At 39.9% G+C, this 26,346-nt stretch overlaps 1 protein-coding gene across 1 annotated transcript in view; it reads left to right on the forward strand.

Moving 5' to 3' along the window:
* The window catches only part of EXOC4 (exocyst complex component 4), a 1,030,122-nt gene that overhangs the window by 1,000,170 nt on the left and 3,606 nt on the right, over positions 1-26,346 (forward strand). The gene's annotated exons all lie outside the window — the stretch shown is intronic.

A 26,346-nucleotide genomic window follows, 5' to 3' on the forward strand; every position in this document is an offset into this window, starting at 1 on the left:
AGTTCAAAATCTGATGTGTAGCTCCATCCAGCTATAAGAAGACTTTCTTTTACTAGGAAAGGAATTATGCTGCAGTAGGCTACTGAAGAAATAGCACTTCCAAAGTTAGAATGGATGCATCTAGAGAAGAGAAGGAAACTTCTGTGCAAATGAATCTAAGATTCCATTATAGATTAAAGTTAAGATCAGCTAACAGAATTCTTTTGTATTTGCAACAAAGATTTTCCTTTTCTAAGTTTTCATTTGTTTTCAAATCTCTCCATTGTGGTTAATAAGCAGATAGAAAGTTTATAAAGTCATGATTTAAAATACTAAATACCTGATCTCCCTAGTCACCCCTGCTGGCTGAGATGACACATTATGACTCTTTATTGCCACCTCAGGACAACAAAGAGTTCAGCCTTTCTAGAAATACTCACCTTTCTATTAATAGAAATAAATTAACTCCTTAAAAGCTGAAATCAGTGATCAATGATACATAGATGGTGACAAAGGCTTTTATAAGGTCATCTGACCTTGTTATGATAAAAAGGCCTCCTGTCACAGGCATCTTTAAGCATACTGAAGTCTTTTCTTATAACCACATTACCTCGAAAGCAATATCCTATGTGTTGAAAGTGATTTCATTATATTACATCAAAGCATTAGGTGTGTGTTGCCCTAAGACTGTCAACACTTTCTCCTGCAGTTGTAGCTGCTGTCACTACCCAGTGGCTGCTCCTCTGGTGTCTGAACAGCTGCTAGCCTGTTCTCACTGTTGCTGCTGTCATCACCATCACATACAATCTGTCGCCCCTGCCACCATCTTCCTGCTGCTAATGGGACTGATTGGCACCTCTCCACACCACATCAAGGTGCAGAGGCTCTTCCCCCTGCCAGGCTCAGAGCCACATGACACTCTTTTCTGCTGCCGTTCATTATCACCCTCACAGCAATGAAGCCAGCGGGGACCAGCCCAGCCCTGAGCAGGGTGGCCTCACTGGTCAGCTGGGCCTCTCAGTGAGATTGGACCTGGGAACTCAAAGAATCCTATACTTTTAGGGCTCAGCACATTAGAGTCCCAGTATGTCTCCTCTTTATTGGTGTCTGGAGGTGAAAGCAATTAGAAAACTATTCTTCCCAGTACAGTGACCAGCATCAACAGCTTCCTCCTCACCATGTGCCCACTTAGGTACCCTAAGTAAGCAATACTCTGCTCCCTCCTGACCACCAGGGGAAGACTCATGCCATACGTTGAAAGTTATTTTAAAATGTCCTGCATCATCTCTAATACGTTTAACAAAGCTTGTGAGGTTTAAATAACATATAGGGCACAAGATGGCAGACCTCACTACTGTACTTTTTCACAGAGGAAGAAAAGGGTATGAATCCACAACTCAGAAAGAACTGGAGGGGATTTACCAATGAACAAAAGTGTCAACAGATTTCTGGAAGAAAGGAAGAAGATGGGACAATGTTAATGGGGTAAAGTAGTGGGAACTAAATCTCAGTCTAGCATGTGCAATGAGAGCCTCAGAAAGTTCCAGGTGCATAATCATCAGTTCAAAAAAATGTAGAAATGCCAAGAGAGACTGAAAATAGAGGGATTAATGAAATTTTTGTAGATGTGAAATTATATCATACAGCACTATTTTATTCACTCCTCTAAAATGTTGACATCCAGAATTTATTCTTGAGAGAACCATCTCAGGAAATAATGGGGGAAAGTCAGGCTTCTGGTGTTGGAGCCCCAGAATAAAATGCTCCTTATTCTGGCATGGGTAGAAAGAGACCCCTAGCCTGACAGCTGGCATCCCACCTGCTCATCCTACAGAAAAACCACCTGTTAGCACCCTCTGCCCCTCCCCACATAATGTTCCCAGGAAGAGCTCCCTCCCACTGAGAGAAGAGCCTTTTTAGAATCATGATCCTCCCTGTACTTAGAGGCCTGGGATCCAACTAGTTGGAGTCCCAGAAAAAGAGATAGAAAATGAAATTACTCAAGAGAGGAGGGGAAATTACTGAAGAATCAGTGGAAATGCTTTTCTAAAATGGAGGAAGGGCACAAATCTTCATATGAAAAGGATCCATTGGGTGCCCAGTGCAGTGAACAGAAAAATAGCTTCACCTAAACACAGCCTCATGAATTTTCAGAATGCCAAAAGTAAGGAAAAGTTACTAAAAAGCTCCAGAGAGAGTGAAATAAAAAAGTCAGTAGCATCAGATGTGATTGATAGCACTAAGTGCTAGGAGATAATGAAGCGATGTCTTCTCAGCTCTGAGGAAGAATGATTTCTACCTAGAATTATATATTCAAACAGTGTATCCGCCAATTCTAAGGGCATGATAAAGACATTTTCAGATACATAAGGACTCGGAAATTTTACTTCTCATGCATTTCTTCCTAGGGAACCATTTGAAGATGTATTCAAAGCAAGTAAACAAACCCAAAAATTTAGAAAACATAGTATCTAAAAAACACTTGATCTACTCAGAACAGTGAAAGGGTAGCCGTGAAGCAGGATTAGAAAGAACCAGTCCAAATTGGAATAATGGGCTACAACGCCCTTGGGGAAGGTGCTTTGGGGGAGAGAAAAGACTCAAGAAATTAGTACGATTGAGAGGTTGAAAAAAAATATTTAAGGTGTGATAAATACAAGAAATGCAAGAAAAAGGAAAGTCAATTGGAAATTTTCAGAAAAAAAAACTATGCAAGAAATTTTTGGTGTGTGTACAGAGCAAACTTCTAGAAGCATCCTCATCGAGAGGCCTGAGGATTGTGACTGACTGATGCATCAGGGAACGTCATCCTTAGCAATACTGATGGAGCACAGAGCATGACTCTTGTACACACAATGGTCTAAATGCTTTTTATTGTTTTGTGTTTTCAGGACAGTATGTAAATGTTCACCTTCTACATGTAAACATGCAAAAGTAAAAATGTAGCTGGGAGAAAATAGAAGGTGAGGGGCAGAAAGAGGACTGGGGAATGGAAAGTAGAGAGAGGGGAAAAAGGTTAAAAAAATGGTCATTTATAGCTTCATGTTGAAAGTGGGTACAGACAGGAGAGTAGTTGAAGTAAAAAGAGTGGTTTGGGTAGTTAATTTAAATTACAAAAAAAAAAAACCAGCATTTTCACACTACAATCATAAAATATAACCATAGAATACTAGAAGGAGGAGAACAGTATTATAAGTGAGCCATATCTTTATCTTTCACATCAGGAGATTCACCTATTAGGATACTTTTGACTGCAGGTAACAGAAAACCCTGACTTAAGTGGCTTAAAATATTTTTTTAAAGAAATATTTTATTTTATATAATGTGATGTCCCAAGGTTAGGTAGCTCGAGGGTTGGCCATTTCAGTGGCCCACTGATGTCATAACAACCCAGGTTCTTGCCATCTCTCTGCTCTTCCTTCCAAAGCTTCCTCTGTGGTCCAGGGTTGGCTGATGAATTTCCAAGCATCACAAAAACATACCATGCAAGAAGAGTGTTTCCTTTTCTGTGCTTTATTTTTGTCAGCAAGGAAATGCTTTCCAGCAGGCCCTCAGCTGACTTCCCCTCATGTCTTCTTGGCTAGAATTTTATCACACGCTCTCCCCTAAGCCAATCACTGGCAACAGAAATGCAAAGCTGCTTTCTTGCAGCCACTCCTCAGCAGACTTGATTTGGTGGAAGGTCCCTGGAAATAGCAATAGATATCTCAGCATGAACCTAAGACTTAAGCATGACAACTGTTAATCTCATCTTTCCCTTAATTGATAAGTATTCATACCAGTGGACCAATTAAAGAAAAGTTGTCGTCTGTGCTATGCCTACACTGAGTTTAATTACAGACATAACTCAGGGGGAAAAAAGGCCATGGTGACTTTCTCGTTTCCTTTTCCAATAAATTCTCCCTTGAGATATGAAATAGGGCTTCCTTTTATCCAGCTTGTGTATCAAATCAGAATCCTCAGAGATGCTAAGTGAATTTTTTTCTTGGATTAAACAGCTTTATATAATTCATAGATCCTAAAAGATCTTTCATGTCTTCATATAATCCATAGATTTTACATAACATATAGATTCTACAGACATAAGATTTAGGATTCTACGTCTCTTCCCAAAGTCTCCTTGTTTTGCAACTTGGTGAAGTGGAAACAAAATGCAAACCAGGGTTTGAATCCCAACTCTACCACTTAACTAGTAGCTGCATAACCCCCAGTAGTTTAGTTACCTTATCTGTAAAATGGAAATGATTTGTTTACACTTTAGGGTAGTTGTAAGGACTAAGTGAAACTGCAAAGAGGAATACCAAGTACAGATACAAAGAGGAGGTCAGTGATTGTTCATTCTTATTCTTTCTATTGTAATGTGCACGAGCATATGTAGCACTTGGCTTTTCCCAGTTTTTGTATTTTCGATAATAGGTTGACAGTATTGAAAAGCGAGTCAAATTATGGGGCAAGGGAGAGGAATTTAATTCTCATTTGAAACAGGAATATAGTAACAAGAGGAGAGATGAAAGGCAGCAAGGATAAAGACCCATGGGAGAAGGTATCAGCGGTTTTGACCAAGTTTTCTCAATCAAAGACTGCAAGCTGCTCCCACGTTGCCCCGAGCTGGATCCTACAGAGCTCCACTGAAGGGGATTTCAGTGGAATAGTTTCCTCACAGGGTAACTTTATGTCTTCACTGAAACACTTTGAATTATGAAAAGAAATCAGATGATCAAAAAGCATGAGATGATGAGTGAAATATGTTATAGGATTATAATTCAATAATAATTGAATTTCTCTAGCATTTTTCCCTCGTGGAGAGGGGAAAAGAAGTTCAAATGTATCATCTCAATTAGTTTCAGCGTACATCAATAGTGATGAGAGCCTGGTGTGTTAGGCTTTCCATTCTTCACGCCCTCTGCAGGCCAGGAGACAGGAAGAGTATTTCTGGAGCTTTGGCATCTGTGCCTTTATAAACTTGGCTGTGAACGATTTTGGGCACAGTTTATAAGTGGATTATCTCCATCCTCCCTCGAGGGTTTTCTTGGTCCTGAGTGGAGGCATCTTCTTTCTAGTTTCTTCTCTGCATACCCTTAGAGCAATTGATCTAGGTTCAGACAGTTTACTGAACAGAATGGCACAATCAAACAAACTGAAGACTCACTGTGACTTTTTACAGTGAATTTTTATTTCCCAATGATAGCCCAGGAATTCTTGAAAAAGCACATTTTTTTTTATTTCCAGTGGTTTAATGATAACATAGTCATCCTCAGCATCTTACTACTCACCAACTCAAGTTCTCTCTGGTTCTGAACCTAGGGAGTTCTTTTCAAAATGCCTAGAATTATGAATAACAAGGAACTAAAACAGGTAACTTGTCTTCCCACTCGCTACCTCTAAAAGGTCAATATCCAGTGCAACGTAGGCCTCCTTTACCTGCCGTGGACCCACAGTCGAGCAGACATCACATTTGCTGAGGCAGGTCGGAGAAGCATGGGCTAAGGAGCCGCAGTATTGATTGTATAAGCATTAGCATATCTGGCAGATGGGGACTGTCTGAACTCATTCAACTGAGAGACACTTGCACCAGGTGGGTTGGTGTTGCTGAACTTTCACATGGCAGATTTCGGATTTTAACATGTAGCCTGAGAGGTAGCAGCCTGAGACTTATCCCATGGAAATCCAGTGAACACGTAAAAAGATTTCAGCTTTCATTTATTCCAGGATATGCTAAGTATTACAGAATAAAAATAATATTTTCTTTAAGCACTGTATTGATACCCTAGGTGTCTGTATTTACATTTATGTTCTTCGGGACCCACTGCATGTAGTCAGTTATTCAGGGACTGATGGCTTCTCTAGTTTGTCTTACATATCCTTTACATTGTCTTAGAGTGCTGAGCTGAATTATGTGGGTAATCTTTTTGAGAAATCACTTGTAACCCATTAAGTTTATTCTGTATTACTTCCTTCTGATTTGCTCATCTCTTTTTTAATCTCTCGCTTCTAACTCAGTCCCATCTCTATTTCTCTTCTTCCTTTTTTACCTTATGTTCCTTCATTGTCTTCCATGCCCTCGTCTTCCCAGACAGCAGGACTAAAGTAAGCAGAGCAGGCCTACTGCAGGCTGCTCCTGATTTGTGCCTATTACCAGCCACAAGAGCTAGGGGCTCTTGGACGATTCTGGGCTATGAGTTTGAAACAAGATCTTTCTAGGGCTTGACTGGTTCTAGGTAAGGATGCTGAGAATGAAAATAAATGAATACCCTCACCCAGCAGTCTCAAAACACTCCAAGTACACAGGTAAAGATATGTATGTCTATAGAATGTTCTTCTGGAGATACTAAGGTTTCTGCTTTCATTTTTACTGCTTCAACATGGAAAGACCTACCTACCTTTACATTGCTCCACACTCCTGTTCCCTTCTGGTCTGAACAGAGATCCTGCTTAATCAGAAATAGAAGTAGGTGAAAGAGAGATGGATGGCTGGATGGATATGCACTCACTTAGGTATGGTATATGTTAACGTAGAAAAGATAAGTCTCTATATAGATATGTGTGTCCATAGATAGGTATGTGTATGATAGTTAGAATATAAACCATGTAATCCTAACTGGAGTACATGATAAAGCTTCAGGGAGTCCATAAGCATCCAAAAATTATATGCAGAATCTGTGTCTATATAGATGTGAATTTTTTCTGAATTTTTCTAGTCCATAATTTCATCAAGTTTTCAAAAGAAAATATGAGATTCTTAATCCTTTCTCTTTGGCCCTCTGTATTTGCCCTCTCATTCTTGGAATTCTGAACAAAACATCAGGGATCAGAGCAGGCAGTCTTAGAGTCTGTCCAGGCCTGACGGCGTGGTCTCCCTCTCCACCGTCCTCCATTCACAATTGACCGCTGTTCCCCTGCTCTCATCTTGTTTTGCTCAGCGGCTCCAATAGTATCAGCAACCATGGGGACAGAGCCCCAGAATACACTGGCTTTCCCTGTATTGAAGAGTTTCCATTCAAAAAGAGATTATGAGCTTTTCTCACAAAGTAAGTGCCCGTTTCTAACTTGGACATTTTTCCTTTGGGAGGGAAGTCTTGGATAGTCATTCACTCTTGATTTTCTTTCAACATCTTTATCTGGTCCGAGCGACTCTTCCTCCAAGTTTTTCCATGTTAATAACAGGCCAACAGATTCATTCACTTTGGTTTTTGTTTCTCTGCCAAATCTGAACCTTAGTTCCACTCCCCATCCCTTAAACTTAGATTTCTCTCTGGCTCATTTCTTTCGGTCAACTTCTTATATCCTATTAAACACAAAGACTTGTTGACTCGTTCTCCCTCTAAATGGTTCTCAGTTCTAGAATCGTTTTACTGTTCCCGTTGTCACAACCATATCACATCTGGAATAAAGCAGCCATCCCTCGGCTGATGTTCATGTCTTTCAGTCTCTGATGTGATTGGACTAACCATTCCCAAATACCGCCTCTTAAATTAACTTTTTGCCCAATCTTTAGAGTGACTTTTTTATAAATATCTGGCCCAAACTTTTCAGGCTTGAATAAAAATTCACGTATAATTGTTGATTCTTAGCCCTCCTTGTGTGTGACTCACAGTCCCTTCTCCATGCCTTTGTTCTGGCTGCTCTGCTGACTTACTCAACTTCCCAACCTCTTCTGGAATGATTGACTACTCCAGTTGGCCCTCATTTTTCTTTCTCTGAAGTCATTGGCATATTACTTGTAACCCCATAATTCAAGCACATGACATATAATAGATATTTAATAAATATTTGATCATTTCAAAGATAGTTTTCCAACCAAAGGCATGTCTTGGGGAAAGCAAATAATGGCAGAGTAATCAGTACACAAATTTTTACCAATATGTAGCTAATTCTGAGGTCACTGAAGCTTAATTAACAGTATTTGTAATATCTTCAACATGTGTATATGTCAACAAAGATATAAGCATGTTTAAGGCTGATGCTTCTAAAGGGTAGCCAATCACCTTGGAAACCAAGAATGGTACTGGTAGTGAACAATTTATACCATATAGGTAGTTGGGCCTTCTCTTTGACTAATTAGGTGAATATTTAATATTAGCATCCTAAGCCTACTCCTTGGCTGCACTATGAAATGTGATCAGCTGGTGTGTGCCTTTACCCTCTGATAAAACACGCCTTTCCCTTTGCCCCGCCCCAAATTGATGGTAAACACCACCACATCTGTCCACCTCTCTCCATGATCATCAAATCAAATGTTAGTAGATGGTTCCATTCCAGTTGATCCTAAACATGGGAGGATTTTACTATAGTAATTGCTGTTCTTAAAAGATAACATAAACTGCTTTGGTCAGCAAAATATATATCATCTATTTATTGAATTGCTGACTCTCTCTTCTTCAGACCCAATAGTCATTTTTTCCCTCCTTAATTTATGCATGAAGCCAAAAGAAAAATCACTTAGTATTCTTAATAAAATGGCATAAGGTATAGATAATTTTTTACTATATGCAGTAAAAATGCAAATGTGTGTGGCTTATTTGCAAATGCAGACATTAATAACTGATATTTAAACAGGCTGGATTAGCAATTTTACTGATATATTTAAAAGATTTTTCCAATAATTTGCACACTCAAAATCAATTTGAATACAACATGTAAATTGAATTTAATTTTTTGATATAAAATTGTGGTTATCAGCTTGAACCATTAAATTTATTATTTAATATATGCTTTCCAGATCACTTGGTTAGAATTTCATTGCACCTTATCTATATAAATTTAATTAGGCTTGATACCATCAGTATATTATAGAACTAATTAAAGATTTAGATAAGTGCTGAGGGGGCTTATTGAAAACTCCATAAAGTTCTATTTGGAAAATGAGATAGTCTTCCTTCAGTTCATTGAGAGAATGAAACAGTAAGAAGTGTTTCTTGCAATGTTTCTGAAAAATTATTTAACTGGATTTAATGGGCTTATTTCATTCTTCGAAGAGCTTTTTAATTACTCGGTATCTTTGTGCAGTCCAACAACAGTTGCAATCTTTATTTAAAGCCTTTAAAATCCTCAATTCTTCTTCTCCCACTGAGCTAGCTGTCTCATAGTCTGCCGTGCCCGTGTAAGTGTGTGCGTTCAGGTAGGTAGTGCAGTATTTTGGGGGCAGTCTATTAGTCCTCACAAGTAGAATAAAAACTGAGAAATATCAGGGAGTGCCTGCTGTAAACAGGGCAGAAAAATAGAAAAGATAAACCCCAGCCCAGGAGGGAACCTGGGCAAAACTGCTCCCCCTCAGAGATAGGGCTACTTTGAGTAAATCATCGTGTAGAAATCACTTTTGAATTTCCTTGTATCTGCATCTCTGCTCTAGAGTATAAAGCAGATTAGTTTAAAAGACTGTGATTTCAACTACGTGCTTTGTGCCTTCATTACAAAGCACAATAAAGCTTTTTATTACAATAAAGGCTCTATTACTCTCAGTTGAATATGCCCCGAAACAAAGCTGCATCAACTGCATTTCCCAGTGTGCTCAATGCTCTTGTCGAAGGTGTTTTTCTCAGTGCAGACTGAGCGACACAGCGCACGCTAGGAAGAAAAGGAAAGTGAAAGGACATGTAACAAATGTGGGCCATCTGTGACTGGGCACACTGTCGCTTAGCACAGAGGCCCCGAGGAAGCCAGGGAACCAGATAAGTTGTCAAGAATCTGTGTGGTATGATGGAAAGGTTACAGGCTTTGGGCTCAGGAAATGCAGATTTAAGTCAAAGCCCTGTCACTGATTAGCTGTGTGACCTGGGGCCTAATCTTTTCAAGCCTAAATTTCATTTCCTGGAAAATGGAAATGATATTAATAATGCTATCTCTTTCCCTGACTCCAGTCTCCCTCATGGGTTGGGATGGTTTTTAGATGTCATCTATGCCAGTCTAATCCAGTATTTTTCTAGAGATAGAAACTGAGGTACAGTGGGATTGAGTGTCACAGTCATGATCACTAGTGAGCTAATGATGGGGTAAGGACAGGAATACACTCATCAGAGTTGTTACATCTTGACCACACTGGCATATGGAATATAAAGCAATAGATATGGGGCCCCTTTAGTATCTGCTGTGGGAAGGAAGCTAGAGGGCCTATCTCATTGACTCAGATGGGGTGTGTCACCCAACAGGTCTCAACACAAGTCAGGTAGTTCCTTAAGTGCAACGGGAGGGGCCAGAGCACCCATGGTATCTGCTGTGGGATGGAAGCTATCATTTTCTTAATGACATCCTGGCTGCACTGGGAAGCATTGGGATATTCCCCACCCCACCACACAACTGTTACTGAAGCACATCACTGCAATTTTCTTGCCCAAATGGTTTGTAAACATTTACAACCCCTAGCCTGAGAAAACATTTGCAGAAACATTTGGGTCACAAACCAATGTGTGTTTCACCACCACATGTAAAATGTTTCTCTTTGAAAACATTAGAAATGTTTGTCAGTAAAACAGATGCTGAACAGAAATACAAATCTGGAGTGGGAATGTCCACCAGCTACATTGTTTGGGACATTCAGGGTCCTCCAGGCATAAGCAGTTCCTTCCTTCCTAGCCTGTAAGGAACATGACATCTCTCAGCATCACCTTAGACTTTGAACTTCTTTGGTTTTAAACTATAATAGGTATAGATTGAGGAGTGCTGTGGTTTCAGGTGAGTTTTTGGATTGACAGCTGAGTTCTGTCCTCTGGCTGTGAATTGAGAGTAGTTGTTGAGAAGGAAGTGTGGAGAGAGGCAGCAGCAGGCTGGCCAGAGCAGTCACCCTGAAGAAGGGAACAGACTGAAGGCTTACTTGTTTCTTCCATATTTTTTCCATACTCCCCAGCACAGTAGTGTTGATGGGAAGCAGAGTATTTAGTATCACCTTAGTTGGCAGAACTGCCCTGATCAGTGATGGAGCAGTCTAGGGACTAGGTCAGCATGGGAGTCCAGGCAGAGTGGGCTGACTTCTCACTCTAACCTCAACTAATCCGCCCGACTGCTGGACTAGGCCTAGTGGAGAGGAGGGCTCAAAGGAGCCTGACCAAAGTTGGCCCAAGAGAGTCCTTGTTTTCTCCAGGCTATAGGGAAACAACTGATAAGGCGACATCCCCATGGGAACATGTGAAGCACCTATGGAAGTTCATTAGATTCTTAGAAGCACTGGAAAATCATGAGACTCTAAATCTGAATGTAGCAAGTGTGAGGAAAAAGGAATAAGCCCCTTCTGCAGTGTTTGTGGAAAACTAGGTTAGAGGGTCCAGGCTATTTTTTCCAACTTTTGAATAATTTCTACTTTTCCTACTAGGGATCAGCTTATATTTTCTTTAAAATCTATATCGGCCAAGATCACAGGCCATCCTGGCCTACACCTTGCTCTCTAGAGCAGCCTCAACTCAACTGTGAAGAGTCATTCATTACCATGAGTAAGATCTGAAGGTCAGCTCTGTAAAAGAGCAGGGAATTGCAAGATGTCTCATCTTTCACTTTAACTTGGCACAAGTTAGTGCCATATGCACATTGATCAGTCATCTGCACCTCCACTTCTAATATCCCCATCCAATGGCCATTAGTGTGTTCTTGCCAGATACTTACATTTGCCCAGCACTTTACAGTTTCCATAGGGCTTTCACAAATATGATCCCAGTGGATCTCTTTGTGAGTAAATATGTTTGCCTCCCTACGCTTTTTTTGGTTGTAAACTTTTCTTGTAGCTCAACTCAGCAGTTTTCCTGGAATGATCTGGAGGAGGTGGGGTAGCATAGCGTATTGCCACAGGGTCAAAATTTCATTCCTAAAAGAAAAAAAATAGAATAATTCAATCCTGGTGCTATCGTTAACCAGCCAGGTGACCTTAGGCAGGTATTTTTAGGCTTTGAGGACTAAATCAGGTATACCTGTAAAGGACCTCGCATATAATAAGGTGAACAATTAAATTTTAACACTTAATTATTGTCCATAATAATAAACATTAACACAGTCGTTACTGAATCTTTGGCTCAATTATATTTCTATCACTCTGTAATTATACACAAAGAATTGTTCCCAAATCTAACCTATTTTTCTCTTAAGGGTTATTCATTACTTGTCGTAAATTTTTCTTGAGAATAAGATATGGGGAATGGAGTATGTTCAAAGACATTTAGTGGAAAGATGCTGGAAGACATTTACAAAAGTGTGGCGTCCAAGAAATGACTTTAGTACATTTCAGGGGCACTTAGTGAAAATGTGAGCTGGTAAAAATGTTTCCATTATCCATTAGCTTATAGAATCTTTTCTACAGTTATCACAGGAGAACATCGAACTGCAGCAAATGTCCCGATTAATGGATCAATCTTCACAACAGTATTGGCTGTGGACAAATGTCTTCTCTAGTTAGGAGGTCAGGGTTCTAGTTCATAAAATTTGCATTTTTATAACAGCTTGAGATATAATTTACATACCATAAGCATTAACCCTTTTAAAATATGCAATTTGTTGGTTTTTAGTACAGAGTTGTACAGCCATCACCACCAGCTAATTTTAGAACATTTTTATCATTCCCCCCAAAAACCCTGTATCCATTAGCAATCACTCCCAATCACTGCCCCCTGACCCCAAGCCCCACCCTTGGAAACCACTAATCTACTTTCTGTCTCTGAATTTTCCTCTTCTGGATATATCATATAATTGGAATATGTAATCTTTTGTGACTAGCTTCTTTCAGCTAGCATAATATTTTCAAGGTTTCTAAAATTAGCCTTTGTCTTAATGTTAGGGTATGAGACTGAGTCAAAAATGCCTATTCAGGCATCCACCCCAGCACCTGGCCTACTGCCTCCCCTTGTATTTTTCCTTGTGTTGTAGGGGTGGGAAAAGGAAGGTAACGTGCTTCTATTGAAGTGTAGCATACATACAGCAAACTGCATAGATCTTACACTTTTTACAAAGTGAATACACCCTCATAACCATTACCCAGATAAAAATATAGAACATTAAATCATCCCAGAAGCCTCTCTTTGTTTCATCATCCTCACACCAGAGGTATTTCCTTATTTTATTTTCCTGTATGTCTGCATACAGTAGGAGATCTCCCAAGTCTCAGCTGCCTTAACTCTGATTTGGAGCAAACTTTTTCCCAACACTCCAGGCCTTGGTTACCTGCAGTCATTAATGTAGATTCCCAGGGGGAGTAACACTGCGCTAAAGCAAACAGCCCCTCTCGCTCACTCCAGTCCTTCCTGCTATCCTGAACCAAGTGACCCCCCACGGCTTTTGTCCCTAGCTTTCCTTCCACAGGTCATTACAGGTGAGTGAGTGGGACCGGGTGGAGGGAAGCGTCAACCTCAATCAGGCACAATTGGGGGCAAATGTTGAGCTCCAAAGGCACACACATTGAGGGGACACTCCTGTTTGTGACAGAAGCAGCCTCTGCTCACTAGATTCTGGCCAGCCCCCACCATTAACTCACCCGCCTTGTCACCGGCGTGGATCAAAGTAGCATTGCTCTTATGAAATCACGTGTGTTCGCTTGCTCTTCAGAAATAAAAAAAAAAAATCCTTTCTTAAATTAAGGTTTCATTTTAAATTCACTTTATGGTCTTTCAAAAACTTTGTGTGGTCCAGAGCTATAGGTTATCATTAGCATTTAAATAGAGGCATTAAACTTGCTCAAAGACCTTCCTCTCATAACATCACCCTTTCTGAGAGGTTTTTTTCAAATCAGATACTTTTTCTTCCTAAAAAAAAGAATGCTCTATCTATAGATCTAGGAGAGCAGCATTGTTGAACAGTCTCAGTGTTAGTCTTTTTGTATGGAAAGGGCCATTATTGCTCTTCTCTCCCTCAACACCTGATTTTCTCTGCTGACTCTCAGAATGTATTTTCCTATGGTTAATTTTATCCTTTTATATCTCATTTCCCTCCAGACGTCCTCCCCAGACTCAAATCCTGATTCTAAACCAAGAATTTAGTGTAAATTCTTGCCATGTCACAATGACTCTTCAAGTTACCAGTGCTCCTAGAAGCCCCCCCGTAACGTTGGGGCTTGAGCGTTTGGATCAGATGGACCAGGGTTTGAATCCAGTGTCAGTCACAAGAAGGCTTTGTGACCTTCTTCTCTGACCTTTATTTATCTGCCAGATTAAGAGTATCAAGCCTTTCTTATATGACTGTTGAGTACGTAAATGAGACAGTGGTTGTACTCCTAGCTTATAACTCCATGCATCTTAGGTCCCCCTCCCTCACTTTTCAACCAGGCCAGTTGAGGAGTAAGGTGGGAGGCACCTGTGAATAACAGTTACTCCTTGTCTTCTTACGGCCAGCCTCCTCTTTCCTCATCTCCGTCCAGTTGTGTGTACTGCGATGGCTCCATGCCAGTGCTCACCTGACAGAAGACACTGGAGACGAGAGTCTGGGTGTGTTGTTCTCCACTGAGCTGTCGGCACCCTTCTCTCTCGTTAGCTGAACAAAATCAACCTCAAATTCGGGGACATGGAGTTGTGAGGGAAACTTCTAGAAGATTGTTATGGTTCTTCTGATAGAAGAAAAGAAGTAAAGCAAACCAGGAAAAAGCCAGGTCATCCAATAGTCTGAGGGCTTCTTATCCTTCAGGTCCATCCCCTACCCTGCGGCAGGAGAGGTCTTTCCAAAACACAGTGGTCATCATGTATGACTTCCTTCTAAAACCATCTGTGTTCAGATTCCTCCCCATGAACGACAGCATTGGTTCCCAAATGCTGGGGATTATGTAAACTGAAGCCAGACAGTCTGCATGCATAGCGAAATTAGAAAAAAAATGACAGTGTACTTTGTGAGTTTCCCATAAAATAAAACATTCAACCCTTTTGTTATTATTTTCTTTCTACTGGAGGAGTGTTAAATACCTTCTTTTATTGAATCCTGGTAAAGTAGATGGTAATTGTTTTAATTACCTAGGCAAAATAAAGGTTGACTCACCCTCATCCCCCTTCCACCCTCCCATAAAAATCCAAAATGTTTAGCATGACCCACAAGATCTGTTATGATCTGGCCCCCAGCTTCCCTTGCTAACCTCTTTTCCCTCCTTGCCTTGCACGCCAGTGAGGAATAAACCATTTGTTGTTCCCCCTATTCTTCCTACTTTCCCACCTGGTACCCACATTCTGTTTCCTTTGCTCGTGGAGGACTCTCTTTCACTCATGTTTGCCTCATGGTTAATGTCTCCTCTGATAAGCCTTCCCTGACTGCTCAGAGAAGCATACAACCCTTCCTGCCTGTGATCTGAGAGATTCTCCTCTGTCCCTTTATTATAATCGCTGTCACATTGCTGTAAATGCAGCATGGCTACTTCCACAACAGCCTCTGCAAGGGCTATGTTTTACTCACCCCTGCATGCACAGTACCTTCTATATCCTACCTGGTGTATAATTGATGCTTAAATGTTTATCGAGCAAGTAAACAAATTTAAAAAGTATTTTGAAAGTTACTAAATAAGCAGTGAGAATGATACAGAGAGTCATAAGACATAGTCTTTGATATCAAAGAGCCTGCAGTCTGGATGAAGATAATACCTTATGGTACATCCATACAATTGAATACTCTGCAGCCATTAAGAAGAATGAGGCAGGTCCATATGTACTGAAATGGAACCAGGTCCAAGATACATTGTTTAGAAAAAGCAAGGGGCAGAACAGCATGTAAACACCATCTTTATTTTTTTTTTTTGAGGCAGAGTCTCAGTGTGTTGCCTGGGCTGGAGTGCCGTGGCGTCAGCCTAGCTCACAGCAACCTCAAACTCCTCGGCTCAAGCAATCCTTCTGCCTCAGCCTCCCAAGTAGCTGGGACTACAGGCATGCGCCACCATGCCCGGCTAATTTTTTTTGTATATATTTTTAGTTGTCCGATTAATTTCTTTCTATTTTTAGTAGAGACGGGGTCTCGCTCTTGCTCAGGGTGGTTTCGAACTCCTGAGCTCAAACAATCCACCCGCCTCGGCCTCCCAGAGAGCTAGGATTACAGGTGTGAGCCACCGCTCCCGGCCTTAAACACCATCTTTAAAAATTCATGTGTTCACACACTCAAAAAAGAAAACCCCTGTGCTTGTATATGTATAAAATGTATTTGGAAGGATACCCTGGAAACTAGTAACAGCGATTGCCTCTAGGAAAGGAAACAGGGTATGTGGTTGGGAGCCGGGGATGGGAGAGAGACTTGGCACAGTATTATGCCTTTTATTTTGCTTATTTAACAAAAACTTACACATATTATGTGCCAGGCACTGTTCTGAGCACTTTATAAATTTTAACTTGTTTAGTCCTCTTAACCCTATCAGCTAGGTACTATCAATATCTGCATTTTACAGGTGAGGAAATTGAGGTTAAGTAACCTTCCCAAGTGTACATGACTAGTAAGTAAATTCACTGGTAACCTTTTTTATTGTATCATCAGTTCAAAAAGAATCTTAATTTAAAAAAAAAAATAGATATGACTCTGATGACACATGTTAAATGGGTGACCCATACAATAGACAGAAGGATAAATTGCTCAGGATAGCTTCACAGAGGATTTGAGCAATCTTGAACATGCGTTAGGCTTTGGATACTTAGAGCCACAAAGTGCTAAGTATTCAAGAGACAGTAAGTAGCTGAGTTTGGCTTGAATGGAAGGTTGAAGCAGCAGAGAAGTAGAAAAGATGGAATAGAGGCCAAGTCTTTAAAGGCTTCGGATATCAGTGCTGGGAGTCTGGATGTGATCATATTAGCACAATTAGAACTGGAGATTAGTCCAGGAGGAGTGAGGCCAGTTAGGAGCCAACTGTAGCAATCCAGTGAGAAATGCCTCCAATCTCATTATCACAGATCCTAAAGAAGAAATGAACATGAAAGATGTTACTTTGATAGACCTGGTTGTGATTGCACAAAAGAAATGATGGAGAAATCAAAGGTGACACTGGGACTTTGAGGTTTTACAACCTAGTATCATGAAGCCAAATTCAAATGTTAGGGAGGCCACCTGATAAGGGCATCTGGTAGAAATATCTGGAGACCAGTGAAAATGAAGCTTTGATCTACTGAGAGACTAGATCTTGAGAGAGACACCTGAGCATCAGCATGCACAGATAAGACTTTTAGAAGCAGAGAGAGAAGAACAGAGGGACATCGCCTGCCTGGGAGGAACACCTGCAGCAGGCAGGTGGAACAGGAGCCAATAAATGAATCAGAGAAGAAGCTGGGAGAAGTACCTAAAAAACATGGTGCAAAGAGAGTTCCATTTAGGATGGAAGACTGTAAAGAGGACTTAGCAAAGGCCACTGTGTTTGTCCACAAGGGTGTCATTGGTGACCCTTTTCACAGACAAAATGGAGGCTCTGGAAAGAGACAGTGAATACAAATGATTCATTCAAGGAATTCAACAATGAAAGTGATCACAGGGCAAGAGGCCGAGTGGACGCAGGATCTCATAAAGCATTTGGGGTTTGTTTTGTTTATCCAAAATATAAGAAACATAAGGATTGTTTGAAGGCAGATGTGAAAGAACAAGTGAAAAAGGAAAGATACTGGATACAAAAGTAGAAAACAAGAACAAACCCAGCAAAGTCCTGAAGGCACTGGGAGGGATTGGATTCAAAGACATAGAGTTATTCCTAGAAAAAGAAAGAATAAAGGAAAGAAACCCCTCTTCTTCTGAGTCAAGAGGGAAGAATTAAAAAAAAATTCAGTGTGGACGATATGATACCTCATACAGTCATGGTAAAGAAAAGATCCAAAAGAGAATGTGTGCATGAACAGTGGCCAGTGCAGAGCAGTGGGCAATGAAAGTTAGCTGGTATTTTTACCATTTTTATAATACATACCAGTGTTCTATCATATCATTTGATTTAATCCAAAAACCTGAGCTGTGATGTAATATTATTTATCCCATTGTGTAAATGAAGAAACTGAAGTTCAGTCAGGTTAAGAAATTTCCGAGGTCATGCACTTTTAGATAAAAGATAGATTTGAGTGTAATTCTGCCAGAGAATGAAAGAAAAGTTGAGGACTACAGATCATTAGCCAAAAACGGATCTCTAACCTTTTCCGTTGGCAGTCAGTTATCCCGAACATCTCCCTCCCATCACAATAATCCTTTGCATTTTATAGAAATTAACTGCTTTCCTCATGGTCCTCCCTTCCCAGTGTCAGAGAATTATAGACTGCTTTTGACATCGTGCTCTGTCACTGCATGACATTTACAGACTGTTGGCTCTCTCATTCATTCATTCCTTTTCATTTATTCAGCACCCTCTAGGTGCCCTCTTCTCAGCCAAGGGGTGGCAGCAAGGAATGACACAGAATTCAAGCCTGCTTCTCATAGAGCCTCTCTTCAAGGAGCAGGAGGCAGATATTTATGTAATAAATGCTTGTACACCCTCACTCCGTCTAGCCACTGTTCTTGATCACGTAAGCCTTGTAACAACCCCATATTGCTATCTCCTTTTCTCCGATGAAGAAAATAAGACACAGAGATTAACAAATCACCCAAAGTCGTACAAATAGTAAGAGGCAGAACTGGGACTCAAACCCAGGCCAGTGGCTCTTGAGTCTGCGATCTTAACTGCTGTATTATGCTGTGTCTCTGATTTTATATTGACATATGTATATTAAATATATTTTGGAAATATTTTTTTAGATGGAGATGAGTGTTAAAAAGAAAATTAATGCACAGTAAAAGGACAAATCTTGATAAGGATGGTATGATTTTAAATAAGGTGGTCAGGGAAAAAACCTCACTTATTGATAAGCTGACATTTCAGCAACAATTGAACTGAATCTCTTTTACTCTTCTGTTTTCCTCCAACCTTCTGTCCCTTTAATCCCATTTGATGCCCTTTTCTGATTTTCTTTCAATTGGCTTATGGTATAAAGCACAAAAAGAACTATGAAGTACAACAAAGACAGAGATTATCATCACTTCCTTGCCCTGTAATGGGTACTTTTAAGGGCTTTGGTTCCACAGCCCTTGCCCCCACACCAACATGGCCATTCATCCAGTGCTGCTCTAAGGTCTCCCCCTATCATCGAATATAGGAGGTTAGAATTTCTTCCAAATTTCTGATAATTCTCTAGAGTCCTTTTGTTTCTCTTTCTCATTGCTGTTTACAGCCCTTCCCTGTATCTCCCTGCAAGCTAATGAAGGTATTAAGTGAGATCAGTTCTAAAGCCGGAGTCGTCAGCATCCACTAGATATGTTCTCTTCTGAATTTGTTGATTTGCCATTATCATAACCCTTTGCTTTTCAGACTGTGTCCTATCAAGGGCAGCCATTCAGAATAAATTCATTTTGTTATATATATATATTTTTTTTTTTTTTTTAGAGTCACTGTATCAAATGGTTCACTGACATCCAAATATGTATCAGCCACAATGGTCTTTTCATCTACCAAATGCACACTGCTACCCAAAGTGATCCATCACATTTGTCAGAGTATCAGGGTCTTTAATTGAACCCTGCTGGATACTGTACATATTTCCATTAGCTCCTTCCTAGTTAGTCTATTATTTTTCTAATTGACATCTGTTCTGAGTCACATGTCCTTGAATCTCAGGTGGTCCATTTTTTATCTTTGGTTTATTTAGGTTTTCTCTCTTTCATAAATAACCTAAGGGTTCAGTTAATATACCTTCAAGTCTTGGCCATTGGGACCTGCTGATTTACGTATGCTACCATTTTGCAAATAATTCACTGATTTTTTTTTTTGGTTTGTCTACCAAATTGTTTTCCTTTGTGGCCCTTCAGTCCTAAAAGATGTGGCCTTTTGTCTCAGCAAAGCAGAGAAATCTAACAATTTCAAGAGGTGTCCTAGGGTCACTAACTAACTGGGACCAGAAAGTCAAGAGTCTGGGTTTGAGTGGCCCAGCCCACCAATAGCTGACTCGCAGTCTCTGGGCAGAAGTCAACTGTCCATTCAACCTCACCCAGCCCCTGTCTCAACACAACTGTGAGGTAGCTGGTTAAGGGCAGAGGCAGTAGCCGAGGAACAGAACTAATTGGCCCCTTCCCGAATCGATCCATTGCCTTGGCCTCATTGGCATCATGCTCTCATGAACACATGTTCCCATCAGACCCATGCGGTTCATGCCTGTCCCCGCTGACCTTTCTCCAGACACTTACAGGTAGAGCTGGATTATTATAAATACAGAAACCTAAAGCCCATCACCCATTCACTTCTTTATTTTGTTACCAACTCTGGTCATCACTTGGAGCAGAAGCCTTGGTTTCTGTTCCTTATCGAGGGCCCTCCAACTCCTCCCGTTGCTCACATACCAAGAGGCAGGGGTAGAAAGGGCAGGCAGGCAGGCAGACTGGCAAGCCCTGGTTTTGTTTTACTTTAAGTTAAAACATTTTGAATATTTTTGATCTGGCCCTGAATTGGATTTTTTAATTGTAAATAAAAGAAGCTTCTTGAAGCCAAGGAGTCTACCTTTCTGTGTTACGTTAGCACTTAAAATGTTATTAGAGTTTCCTAAGCATAATATTAGGTTTTTCTTTGAAGAAATCCTTTGTATTATTTATTAAAAAATTAGTAATGTGATTTTACTACTTCAAACTGAAAAAGCCGTAGGGCCTCAATTGTTTTTATTTGGCATAGCTCCGTAATTGTTTCCCAGACTGCTAATCTGGGAAATGTAGATAACATACGGCACAAGAGTCTTGTGCTAATTAGTAAACAATACGCAGCTTTGTGGCCACTAGAAGAGCGTAATACTATATCCTTTTTATTGACCTATCATAGTAGATAAATTATTTTAAAAATCAAAAAGACTCTTTGATAAACTATTTTCTTAAATTGAAAACACTCTAAAGTGATATGCAGCACAGCATAGCTCCTTAACCTGGACTCACCTTTTGATAATCAAAAGAGCATTTACAGAAGTATGAGACAAACACAATTATGAAAGTAAAATGAAGGACCTAAATAAAAAATCACAGAACAAGAGGGTAATTCTATTCACTCTTTCATATTTCATTATTTGATAACATCAGAAGATGAATCCATCAGAATTGCTTTGGCAAGTGCAAACAGAAATGTGCCTGATCAATATTTATTAAAACCTTCAAAATGGGAGGAGTTGAGCAGACTTCTTAATGGACTGAATAATTATTCATATAAATGGGGTTTGACCAAAGGCAGTGCCAGACCAAAGAGACACAGTTTTAATTGTACTGAATTTAAAATGCAGATCTTCCCCTACCCCTGTTATAGAAAATTTCATTTAAAAAATCATCTGATGTAGCGGAGAGTGACACATGAATCCTTAAGTTGTTGAAAAGGAAATTTCAACCGTAAGTTATTTATGAATTTAGAGTATGTTCCAAAGGTGGGGAGCAAAGTGGCTACCCAAGGGAATGAAAAGAAATTTTCTCCCATTTCAATGACTGTAACCGAGCTGCCGAGAGTGTCATCATCTGAACAAGTGATGAGGATGTCTCGGAGGAATTCTTTGTTTTGAGTGGTTGTATTTTCTGAAGAGAAATAAAGCAAGGCTCTGGCTGCGGCTGACTATCAAAAATGTCAGGATATGTTCCTGAGAGGAGTAAACACAGCTGACTTTAACTTTTAACATCTCCCCAGGAGAAACACCCCGCAGTACTGCTAAAGCATGATGGTTATCAGAACTAGGCCAATAGGTAACTGCCATTTTAGCATAGTGCCATTGATGAAGGGTGGGGGATGATTAAGGGTGTCACTTTCTATAAAGAAAATGTAGGTAGACCAACGATCAAAGCAGCCCCAGCAAGCCTTAAAGGAACAGACTCCCAGGCTAGCTTAACCTCTTGAGTGCTTTTCTGCTGCCACCAGCTGAGGGAATATAGGCAATGTCTTTCTAAAGACCATTCTTTACCTCTAGAGCGTCCTGGCCAGAACAAAAACCTGCACAATCTGTGGTGAGGAGTGTTAAAAACTATTCTATATAGAATATGCATCCAATTCTGCCACTAACTGAAAATTATTTAGCTTTTCTCTACCTGGGTTTTCTCATTCCTGAAATGGAAATAACTTCAACCCATTTCAAATTAGCATTTTCAATCATGTCCATAATAAATTGTAAGCTCTTTGAAGGGAAGACAAATAAGAGCAATTATATTATATTTTTAATAAACTAATTTATTCTTCTGACACACAGGATTACCATCTATTTTATTATGGGTCTGGAAAGTCCATCTGAGCTAAGATTACAGTTGTTCAGAGTGTTTTCAGATCAGCTGCTGCTGAGGCTTATCTGCTATTGCATAAGGAAAATCAGCACCAGCCAATTCTGATGGGAGTCCCGTGATGTTAAAGAACCAAGCAAGAGATGCTGTAAAGGCTTTAAAATCCAAAAACTGCCAGTGCTTAAATAGCATCTGCTATAATTTTTCTGTTTTTCGCATGACAAACAGAGATCCAAAGAGCTGACAGCATTTGCCCAATGTCACACAGCTAGTTAGTTGGGTGGAAATTAGAGTTAAGTTGATCTCTTGAGTATTTACTTCTCTAAGTTGTTCTGCTAGAACCACCTCTTAATTATTTATGGGATGATTATCTAGTTTATGGATTATTCAGGCCCTTTCTTTTCTCTTTCCTTTCCCTACTTATTATCATAGGTACCACTGAGTGGGCAGAGAAAACAGGTCATTAAATTGCCAAGTGAAACATTCTACTATGTACCACTGGGTTTTTATTAAAGTGCTCAAAATACTACACTATTGGCTAAAAATAATTTTGGGCGCCACGGTAAATACCAAGTCATATCCAGGTCAATTTTCCTCCCTCTTAAACTTATATTTCAAAAGTCAGCTTCAGAGCTTAATTCTCTTATTGACATTAATATTAGCTTTATATCAGAAAGGACTAGAGGAGACAATCTTACAATCAAAATACTCGTTATTCCCCTTTCCCCCAAAAGTACTGAATCAGGAGGGCAGCCAACTTTTGGAAAGAAATGTTACCTTGTCCATTACCAGCTTGGACAGGCAAAAAAGAGAAAGAAAGGGAGGTGACAAAATAAAGCCAAAAATCTTTCCCGTAAAGTCCTTAATTAAGTGCTGAATTTACAACATGACTGCATTAGCTGGTTTAGAGCACTGAATTCCCAGATCAAATCCAGTGTTGTTCAAATAGAACCAAGAAGTTTGTATAAATGAATTTTGAATTTCCATAGTACTGGCTCATTCCATTACAATGGGAGGCAGAGAGTGGAGTGTGGGGATTTTATTTAATTCATATTTCTGAAATCATGACTAAAAATGAATCAGCTGTATAAATATTCTTTGCAGTTAGTACTTATGCTTTTTACAGTTTCAAATATTATGGTGGTTTTGAAGTACAGGGCTCAATGTCTCTCGTTTTGAGGCCTTAGACAAAACTCATACTCTGTAGCTCAGTTTGCTCATCTGTGAAATGTAGATAATAGTACGCATTTCAAAGGGTTGAATATGTTGATGCACCCAAAAGACATTATTATTAATATCACTACACTTGAGACAGATTCTAACAGCCAGCATGAGACATAACCGTATATATAAAAAAACGGTTTCCACTCAGGTTTTAGGAATGTGACTGAATTCCACCAAGTAAATAGATGCAGATGGCAAAGCTTTCCCCAAGGATTTTGGACAGTCCCCCAGTCAGGGCCTTCTGTCACCCCTACACCCAAACTTTATGAAACGCAGATACAGGAGTGAGTTGCCATGGGTGGGACGGCTTGTTTAGCCGAGCTTTCTTCCCCCCAACTTACAAAGAAAAGAGCTGAAACTGTTTCCAGTAACTTTAAGAGATGCAGTTGTAACTTTTACACTGAGTGTGCCAATGTGGGAGGTAGAGACTAAAACTCTTCTTTTGAAGAGCTTTCATACATTCCCATAGACAAGAAAGCAGGAAGTCAGAAAAGCACTAATACTCAAAAAGATATCAATAATTTGTTTACACATACCTAGATTAAAAACTAGTAAGTAGATGAAAAATGTTCAACTTCATGTAAATTAAAAGAATATGAGGCAGGGCATTATGGCCCATGCCTGTCATCCCAGAACTTTGGGAGGCCAAGACAGGAGGATCACTTGAGGCTAGGAGTTTGAGACCAGCCTGGGCAATGCAGCAAGATCCCATCTCTACAAAAAGTTTTTAAAAAATTAGCTAGGCATGGTGGCACACACCTGTATTCCCAGCTGCTCAGGAGGCTGAGGCCAGAGGATGGCTTGAGCTTAGGAGTTCAAGGCTACAGTGAGCTATGATCATGCCATTGCACGCTAGCCTGGGAAATAGAGAGACCCTGTCTCTTTAAAAACAAAAGAAAAGAATACAAGCTAGACACTGTCCATATGTTGTTGGTTGGTAGGAGAATAAATTGATACAACTTTTTTAGAAAGCAATTTGGCAGCATTGCCAAATGTCCTAAACAATATACTTATCTTTTGACTAATTCTGTTTTTAGAAATCTATCCACAGGAAAGAAAGTTTATAATTGGAAACAATTGAAGTGTCCAATTGTGTTTCCACCTAAATATTTCAACTATAAGACAATATGCCAAAACATGGTTTGTCTTTATGATAGAATTATATGAGTAATCTTTTTTCTGTATGGCCCATGTATTCTATACGGCATATGCACTCACTTTTCGATCAGAGAAAGATAAAATTTTCAAACGTCAAAAAGATCTGCCCGCCTTACCAAAATGCCCTTCAATATCCTTACTGGTATTTAGTATAAATGTTTTCAGATGGACTCAATAGTGGAGAAAGAGTCACAGTGCAATACCAATGAAATAAAGTAACAAGAAAAAAACACAAGGAAGAACAGTCTGTTGATAAAGCAAACACGAGGAAGAGAAAATGATCTCTTTGTACCAGAACAAAGTATGAACGTCACATTCTAGACTATGCACAGTAGACCACTCTGTGACATCACACCACTGCTTCTCCAACACTGCACCCCTCACCCTCTCTGCTCATAATACTTTCAGAACTGCTGCCCAGAGGCGCACAGCAAAGGGTAAGAGAAACCACAGGAAGGCACACACCTTACAGAATATTCCATCCACCAGGGTAATGTAAAACCTCTTTGGTCTCTAGAATAGGATATTTGGTCCACATTTAGCAATTGGCCCCCGAATATTATGGGCTGGGAAGACACTTGCTCTCTAAGCCATGAGCATATGTCTCAATCAAATGTGTGTCACTGATCCCATCGAGGCAGTGAAGTAAAGTACCATCTAGTGAGAAGCGTGTTGCCCTGGAAGCCATGGCTGCTATTCTAATGCTTGATGATAAAGACCAAGTTTTCATTGTCCTGGGGCCTCAATAAGTGCCGATAAATTATTTATCCATAATGGGTGACATGATTTCATTTCAGTCTGTCAGTGTTTATCAGGGAAGCTCATTCTAATTGTATAGTTTGGGGCATTTTTCTATTTTCTCTTTAGGGCACTCTGTAGCACCCTTTCCCCACCTCCAAGTGTAACTATTGCTATGTCAATTTAGTAGTCTTTGCTACTGGGCACCATTCAGAAAGATAAATGAATTTCATTCTGTCTTAAATATTTATGATTCTTTATGATCTAATATATCATCATGGTTATGGGGGAATTTTTTTTTCCCTAACTAGAAAATACACCATCAGTTACCTGTCAATTTTGTTGAATAACTCAGCTTTGCAGTTCTGGGGCACTGTTCATCTGAGGCTCTCGAGGACTCTTTTAGCCTTTCAGTCCACTTCAGAGTATCATCCTGGGATTTATAAAGTTCTTCATTGCACAGAGGATATTGAAACATTAAGGACTTAAGTGGCATGCCCTTTATCACTTAAGGAGCCAGGACTAGAAATCCAGGCATCTTTGTTTTGTTTGCTCCCAGTATGGAACAACAGTCTGTGTAGAAAACCAGCCAGTATCCCTGGAAACAATTCATCAGATCTTTCAAAAGAAATTCAATTTCATCTGGTATGATGGGTTCAGTGTTACTTAAGATAAATGATGAAAATATCAACAACATAATACAAAGAAATCCAGTTCTTTCGGTTTAATCTCAGTGAGAAGCATCATAAACCTTTTATTGCTTCTGTAGCCTTCCCTGATGCATTTAGGTCCTCGGCTGGAAGAGCTAGGAATGGCCCTGTAACTGTTGCCCTACCAAACAGCCCCAGCTCAGACTCCTAGCTGATTCAAACCTTTAAGAATCACAGTGTCTGGGGATGGGGCCTCAGGAATCTGCACTTTCCACAGGCTCTCCAGGTAATTCTTAATTAGGGACTATGAAGTTGGAAAACCTAAGTCTAGAAACTGCAGCTTTCAGGTTCCTCCTAGCTTTGAAAGGATCATGTGCCCAAATTCTTATTTCATTCAGTAAACCTAGATTCATACATGGGTTATTCTTGAAATATTTTTAAAGTGTATATT

Source organism: Propithecus coquereli, unplaced genomic scaffold (assembly GCF_000956105.1).
Source record: "Propithecus coquereli isolate 6110/MARCELLA unplaced genomic scaffold, Pcoq_1.0 Scaffold335, whole genome shotgun sequence".
Taxonomy (NCBI): domain Eukaryota; kingdom Metazoa; phylum Chordata; class Mammalia; order Primates; family Indriidae; genus Propithecus; species Propithecus coquereli.